At 29.5% G+C, this 10,930-nt stretch overlaps 1 long non-coding RNA gene across 1 annotated transcript; it reads left to right on the plus strand.

Moving 5' to 3' along the window:
* Positions 1-2,590: 2,590 nt before the first annotated feature.
* LOC139427127 (uncharacterized) lies at positions 2,591-10,930 on the plus strand. The gene is made up of 3 exons (XR_011638277.2): positions 2,591-2,815; positions 3,693-3,832; positions 10,673-10,930. It is a non-coding gene; the product is annotated as an uncharacterized LOC139427127 (long non-coding RNA).

Raw genomic sequence — 10,930 nt, forward strand, 5'->3', positions numbered from 1 at the left:
AACTTAATTAATAGTTAGCACTAATTAATTAGCATATTTGAGGTCACCCCTAGGAATCATTAAGATTGACACTTAAATCGTGAAAATCCGATCATTAGAACAAAAGTTATTCAGGGTGATATCTTTTTTTTTTGCCGACTGTACATTAACGAATTTTCATTAAAAGCATTTTTCGTTATTTGCTATATATTTAAGTTAAAATAAGTGAAACATTTAATATTTAGAATTATAGTAATTTATGGTTATGAAATAGGGATAAATAAATGCAGATAAGGACACATGTGTCCCTTGCCAAGTATGGACTGACGGTGCACTTCCATACAATAACTTTCCAAATTTGCACTTATTTGTAATTATTTAAACATAAGGGAACATAAGTAATTCAACATTGAAATTTCTTTAATTTACAAAATTAATTATTGATAAAATTAAATATTAATGAAATTTTGAATATAACAAAAAACATTTTTTCAAACTAATTTGTTTTTTTTTGGGGGGGGGGGATTTTACCACAAATATAATTCCGATAATCTAACAGATTTTTTTAATAACTACTTCACTGTCTCTTATATTTTATTTTATATTATAACCGCCGTTGAACAGCCGACCAAATTTTATGGGTTTATGACTACTAATGTTCAACTCCGTAGCCTTGTAATTTTGAACCCAATCCAGAAGACAAGGGAACTCCTGGATAGAGTATTGGGAGAAATGAATCGGATTATTTTGTCAATTTGCATTATTATAATAGTAAAAAGCAAAAATAAAATTTGAGAATTAAAATTACTACGGACTATTTTAAGAAATTTTTTTCATGACTCATCGAATTTCAGTAGCAGAAAGTACGTAAAAAAAATAATAAGTGAAAGTACGAAACGCAAAATCAAATGTTTTCAATTGAATTCTTGCTCAATCTTCACAAAGGACTTAGAGTGAAAAACGGAGGTGGGGGGTATTCCTATACGAATTCAGAGCAAGAATCCGTTTAACACCCCTCCCCCCTCCTCACTAGATTTGGCACTCCAGACAGCAGAAATATTTCAATGTATCTCAGTGCCATCTGTTGACGATATACGTCTCCACTAACTAGACAGAAACTATTATTTATTTTAAATAACTGGTGCAGCCATCTATTATCAGAATACACAAATATAATGCACACTATCAAATACTCCGTTGCGTATTATTTAATTCAACTAAATAATCTTTTTTTTGAAACATGCTTTGTTATTAACAGAATGAAAAAGTATTAAGACACAATATAAAGTGAATTAATAAATTTGAGTAAAAACGCAAATGCATTATGGAGATTGAAACATTTTTATGTACCTGAATTAAAAGTTCAAATTTTTCTTAAGAAACTATATTTTTAGATTAATAAGGTAAAATTTAAAGGTTTTTATTTTCTTCGATGTTTATATCCTCTTTTTCTGGATTTTCTGTTTTTGGAATACTCTTAGTAGTGAAGAATAGGAACGTCGTGTTAACTATTAAATTAATAATAAGAACAAATTTTAATTTGTATATCAACAAATAGGAATTTTAATATGTATATAAAACAAATTTAATAAATCACGGGTATCAATTAATAAAATATGCTACTTATACAAGAAATTAATGTTGTAAATACAAGTTTCATTTAAGAAGTTTAAAATAAAAATTTTAAAAAAAAACACCTTGCATCATTTTGGCACAACATTTAAACATTTATGAAGTAAAATTAATGAAAAAAGCTTAGATTTTCATACATAAATATAAATATATAATTCCAAAATTTATAGAAATAAAAATATGAAAATCGGAAGATTCAATGTTTTTTTATAGGAAAATAAAGTATTTTTTATAACATTGATTAGACTGTAGATGAGACCCGGCTGAAGTGTTTTATAGTGCTCATAAAATTCATTATTTCTAATATATTGCTTATTGAATATTATTATGAAATATTTATTATGTATTTTCCATTAAATAATTCTATGAATATTGAGTAAATGAAAAAGGAGTGAACAAAAGGAGAAGACAGTATTATAAGTAGGAAGTATATTTTATTCTATATATTTATTGTTGCATTTTCCCGAGCTTTTCTGATGGAACCATATTTTTACCCCTCGTTGGCCCCCTAATTTGTCTATAATTATTTCCTTTGGAACGATTGTATTGTATATTATAATGTAATATCTGGCCGAGTTTGAAAATTATAGATTAATATTATTAAAAAATCTGGGTCAAAGGGTAAAGCGGAGAAGTTCATTTCGACGCATGTCATCCTTTGAGGGAAAAAAGAGAGTGGTTGGTTGAGAACCAGGGAATTTAAATAATGGCGGTTGCTTTAAAATTAATTATACTAAAACTAAACTCAGTGGCGCGACAGCTCATAGAGGGCCAAGGCTTACTGTGCCCATCTCAGTTTTCTTAACCTTTGGGCTCTGAGGTGCAAGAGCAGATGTTCCGGTTGAGTGGTCAGCCCAACGTGGACCCCCAGTGTTTAACTCCCAAGCATGCTTGGTACTCATTTTATCGACCCACTGAAGGGATGAAAAGCTGAGTCGCCTTGAAGGCGGAGCAAAGTGCCAACTCCTGGAGAACGATATTTGGTCAATTTAGGAATTGGTAACTGGGCGGAGTGAGCTTGGCGCTAGCTTTTATCCATCAATCTTCTTATAACCCTGTATTGATAGTATAATCTGTACTGTGCCAAACTTATTCGCGAAAGTATTTGGCGTTGTTTTTAAACAAAAGCATTTCTATGAAGCCATTTTCTGGATTTTGTTGCACGGGATTTCATATTTTATCATCATGAAAGTTTTAATTACATGTAATTCTTATTAATTAAAGATTTAAATAACATTAATGTATGTTTTATAGCAGCATATAAAAAAATTACATGAAATTTAAAAAAGATTAATGAATTTTATTAAATCTCTGTACATACAACGCTTTAGAATTTAAATTACATAGTTCGTTTCTCTTTAAATGTAAAATTTATGTATTTTAAGAAAATCGTAATCAAAAAAAAAAAAATTTATTTATCAAAGTTTTTCACTGCTTTCCTAGAAATCCTTTATTTGATCTGTCAAAAATTTGTGAAGCAGTTTAGTAATGAAATTTAATTTAGTTAAATTACATGATTTATGATTTATATTTATTTTAGTGACATAATAAAAATGTATCTTTTTTTTTCTAGGAAATATATTTCTAGTTAAAATTTGTTTTTTCTAGATAGCTTAATATTCAGTTTTTTTAAAAATAGGGAAGAGTTCTTTGATGATGTTTAAAATCATTTGTTTCAGTATTGTAAACTTATCCAAAAAAAGAATTCTAAACCGAAATCTGCAAGAAATGGAACAAATTTAGCTAATAAATATCATTTTTATTCACAATTTCTGCATTCATTATTATTCTTTTAGGTTTAACAATTGAATAAATTATGAGCATGCATACTTTCATAAAAACAATTTAAGTTATCTTTATTTAGATTTTGATCTGAAATTGAATTTTTTCATTTAATTAACTTCTCAAACTGATTGCATTTTTTATATCTAAAATTGTATAGATTTTTTCTTTCTGAATGCCCTGATATTTTTGACAGTTAATGTTTAAGTTTAAATGAACAATGTAAAGCAAACCTTTCATATTTCTTCTGTCTCTTCCTAAAATACTAACAAATAAAATACTTTTATTCTTTTTACGAGGTGATTCCCTGGTGAAGTAATTACTTAAATGTTGAATGAAAATAGGATATCAAGGTTGTTCGCACACCCTGGAATCAATGTGGACAAATTAAGTGTGCAGTTGCCAAGGGGCGATTATGATTCTGTCTTAATTCATGCTGGTAAGTTAAAATCTAATTTTTTACATATTTAATGATTATGTATCTTATCTAAACTGTTTGTTGACATTGTTTGTATCTTGTGTAACTATTCTAATTCAGACCCTTAGGAAAATTTGCCATAGGTTTGCCATAAAAAATGCCATAAGATATTCCTATGGGGTTTTGCCCACGGTAAAATTTTGCCATATACGTATGGCAAAATTTTGCCATACATGTATGGCAAAAGTGTATGGTAAAATTTTTGCCAGAGGCAAAACCCCATAGGAATATCCTATGGTATTTTTTTATGTGGCAAATTTTTGCCATAAAACAAAGATGTGCTACATCTTATGAAGAAATATTTTTCCATAGGCTATGGTACACCTTTGCCACACAGCTATGGCAACATTTCTCGTTGATATTTTAGCATACATCAAAAAATAATTACTTAAAAGAATCTTTCGCAAAGGATATAAAAATGCAAAACTTAATAATTGTAGAATAAATATATATCCAGAAAGCTTTTTATTTTAAATTTCTTTGATAAACTTTCCCTGCTTTACTTGCAGAATCCTTTCTGAATGCTGTTCTTATTCAAATAAATTTTAAACGGTTAGTACTAACCATTAGAAAATGGGTCCGGTGGTCGGAGCAAGTGGGGAAAATATTGGTTATGTTGATTAGGAACAAAATATATTGAGTACAGGCAATCAATATTTGTTAAAGCTGTAAACAACAAGAAAATAGAAAGTGGGTCCGGAGGTCAGAGCGAGTGTAAAAAACACTTTAATTTGCTTGATTGGTATCATAATTAGTCAGATAAGCGTCAGATATTAGAGGAACCTAAAAGAAAGCGAAGTAAAATAATGGTCCGATGGGCAGAGCGAGTATGAATTTTTTTTAAATTTTGATATGTGATACTAGGCTAAAAATTAAACTGGCTACTCAAACAATAAAATACTATGAAAACTCAAAAGAGAAAGAGTGGGGCCGGTGGTTGAAGCGAAATTAGTTTAAAATAGACCAAACGGGACAAAAGCCGAATATGTAACGGTGCAACCAGTGGTGGCATGTGAACGAAATTTTATCTATAAAAAAGATGGTATTAGACTATGAAAAGCTAAGAATAGAAAACGGGCTAAGTTAGTTGATCCCCTACTAGTGAGGGATATAAAACTCAGAAAATTTATGTTGAGTTGTGTTAAGCACAGTTAGAAAAGAGCAGTATAGAAAAAAGCAATATAGAATCATTGGTAAATACAAAACATGTTTAAGACATGATTAAAATTGGAAAAATTAATAATTGCTATTGACAAATTGACACTTGGTCAGGGATAGTAAATAAAAATTAATTGGGTATAGGAAATTGCTATGACGAAAAAGTTGTAAACCTAAGGAAAGATTAAATTGTTAAAAGCATTTTTGGTAACAGCAGCAGATGATATTGAAGCAAAACAATTGTCAACCAGTAATTCAGCAAATCTAGTTAAGTGATGACCTTAAGCTAAGTATAAATATGTAACAGAACATTGTATAAATATATGTGGATACTTAAGAAATATTAGTTGTAAGATAGAAAACACAGAGACATGATAAAAAAACAATTTAATGGCAAACAAAAATTAAGCACAAAATAAAAATATAAAACCCCAACATATGTAAGATAATGTAAAAAAGCATTACAAGAACCTTAGTGGAATTAAAATCAAAAACTAATGAGAATGTAAACACTGACTTTGATATTGATATATGACAGCAATAAAATGAAATTGTCACCGAACAAGTTAAAAGAATTTGAAAATTTTAATTATTAAAGAAATGATGGATCTGGCTGGATGATAAGCACTTAACTGCGTTTTGCATATGAAGAATGTTTACAAATTGCTATGGGGAATAGAACACCATTAATAATGGAAAAGTGATGTGACTTTAAAAATTTTTATAAAATCAGAGGGAGGGGATAAAATAAAAAGAAAAATGTCGTTTAGTCAGAAACAGTTGGGAGAAAGAAATATAAAAATTTTAGATAAAAATATAAACAGCAAGATATTAATTAAAGTGTACAAAGTCAGCGATAACAAATGGCAAAATTTAACATAGCGAAAACCTATACCCAATCGCGACATATTTTGAAAAGATGCAGATAATAAAAGTACCAGACATCCGGAAATTAAAAACTTAATAAATTCAGATAGATTTTCGCATAGACGTTTGCAATAAAATGTTTTTGACTAAGAATGAGATCAAAAAAATATTAAAATAAGTAGCCAAAGTTAGCGAAAGATTCCACTTGTAGTGGATGACACGTTAATATGGCGATCTGATACTCTAAGCCTAAATCAATGGAACATCGGATTTCAAACATTCAAGAATAAAACAATTGGCCACCAGGAGGCCGGAAAAGACTCACCGGGAAAGCCTTGTGCGGTTACATGTTGAATTTAATTAACTTCGGGGTGAAAAAATTGATATTTATTTCTTTTAGAAGATGTTTTTGAGGACTCCATAGGAGATGTTGTTTCGTTGGTGGGGATCTAGATCAGCTTTTCCCTATGGTATACTGCCATACAAATCTTTATGGTTACCATTGGCTTATGGTATACTGCCATACAAATCCTTATGGTTACCAGTGGCCTATGGTATATTGCCATACAAATTTCTGGTAGACATAGACTTATGGGGTTTGCCATACAAATTTCTATGGTAACCATAGGCGTATGGTATCTTACCATACAAATTTCTATGAAAGCCATAGGCTTATGGGGTTGTGCCATACAAATCTCTATGGTAACCATTCTATGGTAGCCATAGGTTGCCATAGATTACCATAGGATTCTCTATGGCAAATTTTCCTAAGGGGATACTGAATTTTTCTTTTTTAATATTACTTATGGTTGCACTTTCAAATAATAATTTATTTTGCTTATCTTAAATATAAGGTACTATTGATGTACAATTGGGTACAATGCCCAACTTAAAAAGAAACTGGCTTTTGTGGCTAATAGGTGATCCATATGGTGATCTGTGGAAGAATAATTGCCAAGTCTTGACAACTTCGGGGCAGCCAGTCGCCAGGAACTAAAGCAAAACTCACAGAAGGGGACGAACTCGAAAGGTATAACTGGTAACTACCCCCAGGCAATTATCTACATGTGTTTTTTTTTTAATTTGCAAGTTTAAATTCTATATAGCACCTTGGCGATTGTAGTTGGCTCGACAGATCACACTACGGAAATATTCCTGAGTTGTTGTTCTTGAACTAAGAGTTGAGAAATTTCTCTCACTGCAAGATCAGAGTAGGCATCAACATTTTGTTAATTTGGAGAACGTCACTATAAAGCGATTCAATGAAGTAATGAAAACTTCGTGAATTTTACTTGAGCTAATGTTCTGTGAATCAGCTTTATCTGTGGATGAATGTATTGGTTAAGATCGCATTCATTTAAACTGCCAGGGCCATATTCAACTGGCAAACATCTTTGAAGAATGCATAGCAAAGTTGCTAAAAAGGATGTTTATTTATACACAACTTTATATTCTAATTTTATGAAAATATCGTAATCTTGTCTTGACATTTAGCCAGATCATCAGAACTCAGCTCATACAAACAAAAAAGAGTAGTCACAGAACTGCAGCAGGCTTAGTACTCTGATGCTGTAGAGAAAAATATTCAGAATGTATTCAGTGCAGAGTGTTTTTTTTTCAAATATTCTTTTTCGTGCTACTTTACACAATGCAGAAAAATGTTTAGATGCAATAGAATATTTTATGACAGGTTCTGCCCTTGAGGGACAGAGGGAAGATTGTTTAGAGCATTGTCCCTGAATTATAAATACTCTTTCACTGTAAATGCCTTTGGGAAAATATACTAAATGAATAATGAACTGTTTCGAAATAGCAATTAGTATATTGTTCAACACTAAAGAGAGAGATTATAAAAATTTTGATAAAAAATTTTCGATTGCACGGAGATTAATCTAATTCTCTTCTTTGTTAGCTTAAATGGGATGTAGATTCAACAGAAGCCAATACGAGTGTCTCAGTTCTCTATTATCTTTCTCTATTATTATTATAGCGTCTTTTATTTTGATTATTCGAAGAATTGTTTATTATTAGCAGTGTCATTTTACCTTAATTGTTGTGAGTTTTTTTCTCAACTGTATTGTTATGGTACAATTTGTTTACTGTTAGTGCAGCATTATTTGTAAATTATTTAAAATAATTAAAGTCAGAATGAATTAAATTATCTTTTAATGTTTATCAGTATTTGTCTTTAATCAAACCCTGGTTAAGAAAAAGACAGTGTCCCACCAGTTACTATATTCCTCTTTTATTAATAAAATTGATAATATATATATATTTTTTATATTGATTATTTTTCTATAAAAATATTTATTCCTTTCGTTTTATCAGTGGCATTTATTGCATTCTAAATAAAACTAATTTAATGTTTGATTTAGATACTAATAAGTTTAGAAAATTAATTTATGATTTTATTCATGAAAAAGGTTTAAAAAACAATATTCAATCAACATTTACGGGCTCACCATTAAAAGTCAGCGTAGATATATGGTACAGCATGGGTACAACATGCACATTCCACTATCAGTCATGGACTTGTTTGCCTTTAAGGAGCCTGAGTAACCAATAAAGTAACTTTTAAAAACAATATTAAATGATATTTTGGGTAATATTTTTACTGTGAAAATAAAATATAACTTTAATAAACTTGTTTATCATAATTAATTTAAAATAAAAGAGCTCATTACATTTTCTAAAATGTTAAGAATTTTTTTAAGATCATTTTTAAAAAAAAAATCCTAAGTTATTTTTATAAAATAAATAGTTTCGACAAAGGACTGCTCAAAGCACGGCAATCATATTAATAATCACGTGCGAAACTTAAATTTTACACAGTTAATCAACATCCTAACAAACAAAAACGGACACAAAAATACCATAAATTAAAAGTCATAATTAAAAAACTACTATACTAATTTGGACAAAACAATACTATACTTTAATAAGAAACAGAAAGCAGAGCAAAACGGCGATTGTTTTAAAAATTGATAATAATTTTAAACTATTGAACATAAAATTTAATTCTCTTTTTCTCTCTGAATATGAAAATATTAGTTCCAAATTCCATTATTTTTTATAAACAAAATTTGCTAGTGTTTTATTTTATGTATTGAAATAAAAGGGAAATTCGGAAGATTTTTAAATTCTAATTAGTAATTAGAGAAAATAAAAATAAGTTAACGAGCTTTGGCGGATAATATATTAACTATCCAATGATAGATAATATATTTAAAATTCTCTGAATAACTTGGAAGTCGCTGATTTGCGATATTTTTTTCTTGGAAAATTAAGAATGTGAGAACTTTTCCCTCACATTCATCAAAGCTTTTCTTGACTCTTGAAACCCCTTCCCAACATATGGAAGCTTCATATTTTTGTAACAAGAGAAATTATTAAAAGAGCTGTTGCAACAAGAAGTTTAAGCAATCAATTTTTTTGTCGTTGCACCTGCTTGTTCCTGTTAGTGTAAAAGCCGGTGAAAAGAATGCAAAAAGGGACAGAGACTCAGGGCACCAAAACGAATATATTTCAAGTGAAAATAAGATTTTCTCATGGCGCTTAGAAAAGAGATGACACATTTCTCATCAGTGGGTAGTAACGAAGGGACTAAGGCTTACCGGCACCCTGCAGTTCATAATAAAGAGTATATATAATGTCATAATGTCAAACTCCATATAAATGTCATAATAAAATAAATGTCATAATGGAATAATGTCATAATGGAATATGAATATTTATTTTTACTTATGTTCAGACCTTTTGAAGAAAAACCCCTTTGATATTTTCCACCACCTTCAAATGGTTTTAAAAGAGCTACCGTGTTTTCACAAAAGAAGCATTAGTAACTAACATTTTCAAAATTTCAGAGAATCTTTCATTAATTATTAAATTTAATAACTTGAATAAATTGTTCCTTTTCATGATTCAGCTCTCTTCTGATTTTCATTGATACTATTTGTCCAAATACGATGACGAACTGAAATTGTTATTTCTATGAATAATAATTGATAAATAGGATATGTATGGAAATTGTATAAAATTGTTTTAAGCAGCTCAATGTTTTATTAATAAATAACTCATCTATAAATTTATCATACATAGTAAATTGGTTATTAAGAAAGAAAGAAAATAAATTTGCTAATAAAACACTGTTAGAATTATTTTTTTAATGAATAGTGAGAAAAACTCTACAGGTTACATTAAAATACGAGTAAGAAAACGTAATTTAAGCAAAATTTCAGATGGCTTGATGGGTGCTGATAAAAATCATCGTTGATAGTTTTAAATTTCATCCTAGGTGCGGTAACTTGCTTTCAGTTTGAAAAAAAAGTAAAAATTAAATAATAAAAATTATAATAAATAATAAAAAAAAATATTTCTTCTTTTTTTCCTTTGCATTTAAAAATAGCAACCGATTGAGTAAAGAGAATCATTCTAAGTAAGAAAAAAATATCCATGCGAATCTTAAAAAAGTTATTGAATCAGATTAAATAGGTCTCATACTGGTGTCTGAGTCAGCCAATCTGGTATACCATCATCATCATCCTATCATCTTGGTGTACTTCCTATCATCGAAGCTACCCTCCCTAAAATGCCCTCTTCTTGCTTCCATAGCACCAAACTGCCGCAGACTTTGTGGCGGGCAACGAGTACCTGTCTTAGACAAACAGTATGCAATCCTTTATTAGATTCACTATTTGACCTACTTAATCATTGGTTGAAATCTTAACAAGGTATCTTGATTGCAATATTAATTTGAAGCAACTTGTTCTCTTCTAGCTTTTGCCTGGGTTCTACTGATGATTTATATTTGTCCCGGGGAATAGTCTCATAGCATTGTTTGTTTAAAGCTTTTCTGTGAGATATGTTTATCAAGACTAGATGTTTCAACAATGGTGTATGCAGATTCTCATTTAGTTTGAAGAAATTCTCTATGCCGTAACAAGATAACATTTCAGTCATTGATTTTGCACTATGTATTAAATATAATTGTATATTTTTAAATTCATACAAATAAATGAGCTCTTTATTTTCCAA

Source organism: Parasteatoda tepidariorum, chromosome 11 (assembly GCF_982258835.1).
Source record: "Parasteatoda tepidariorum strain Cologne lab strain chromosome 11, Ptep-v5.0, whole genome shotgun sequence".
Taxonomy (NCBI): Eukaryota; Metazoa; Arthropoda; class Arachnida; order Araneae; family Theridiidae; genus Parasteatoda; species Parasteatoda tepidariorum.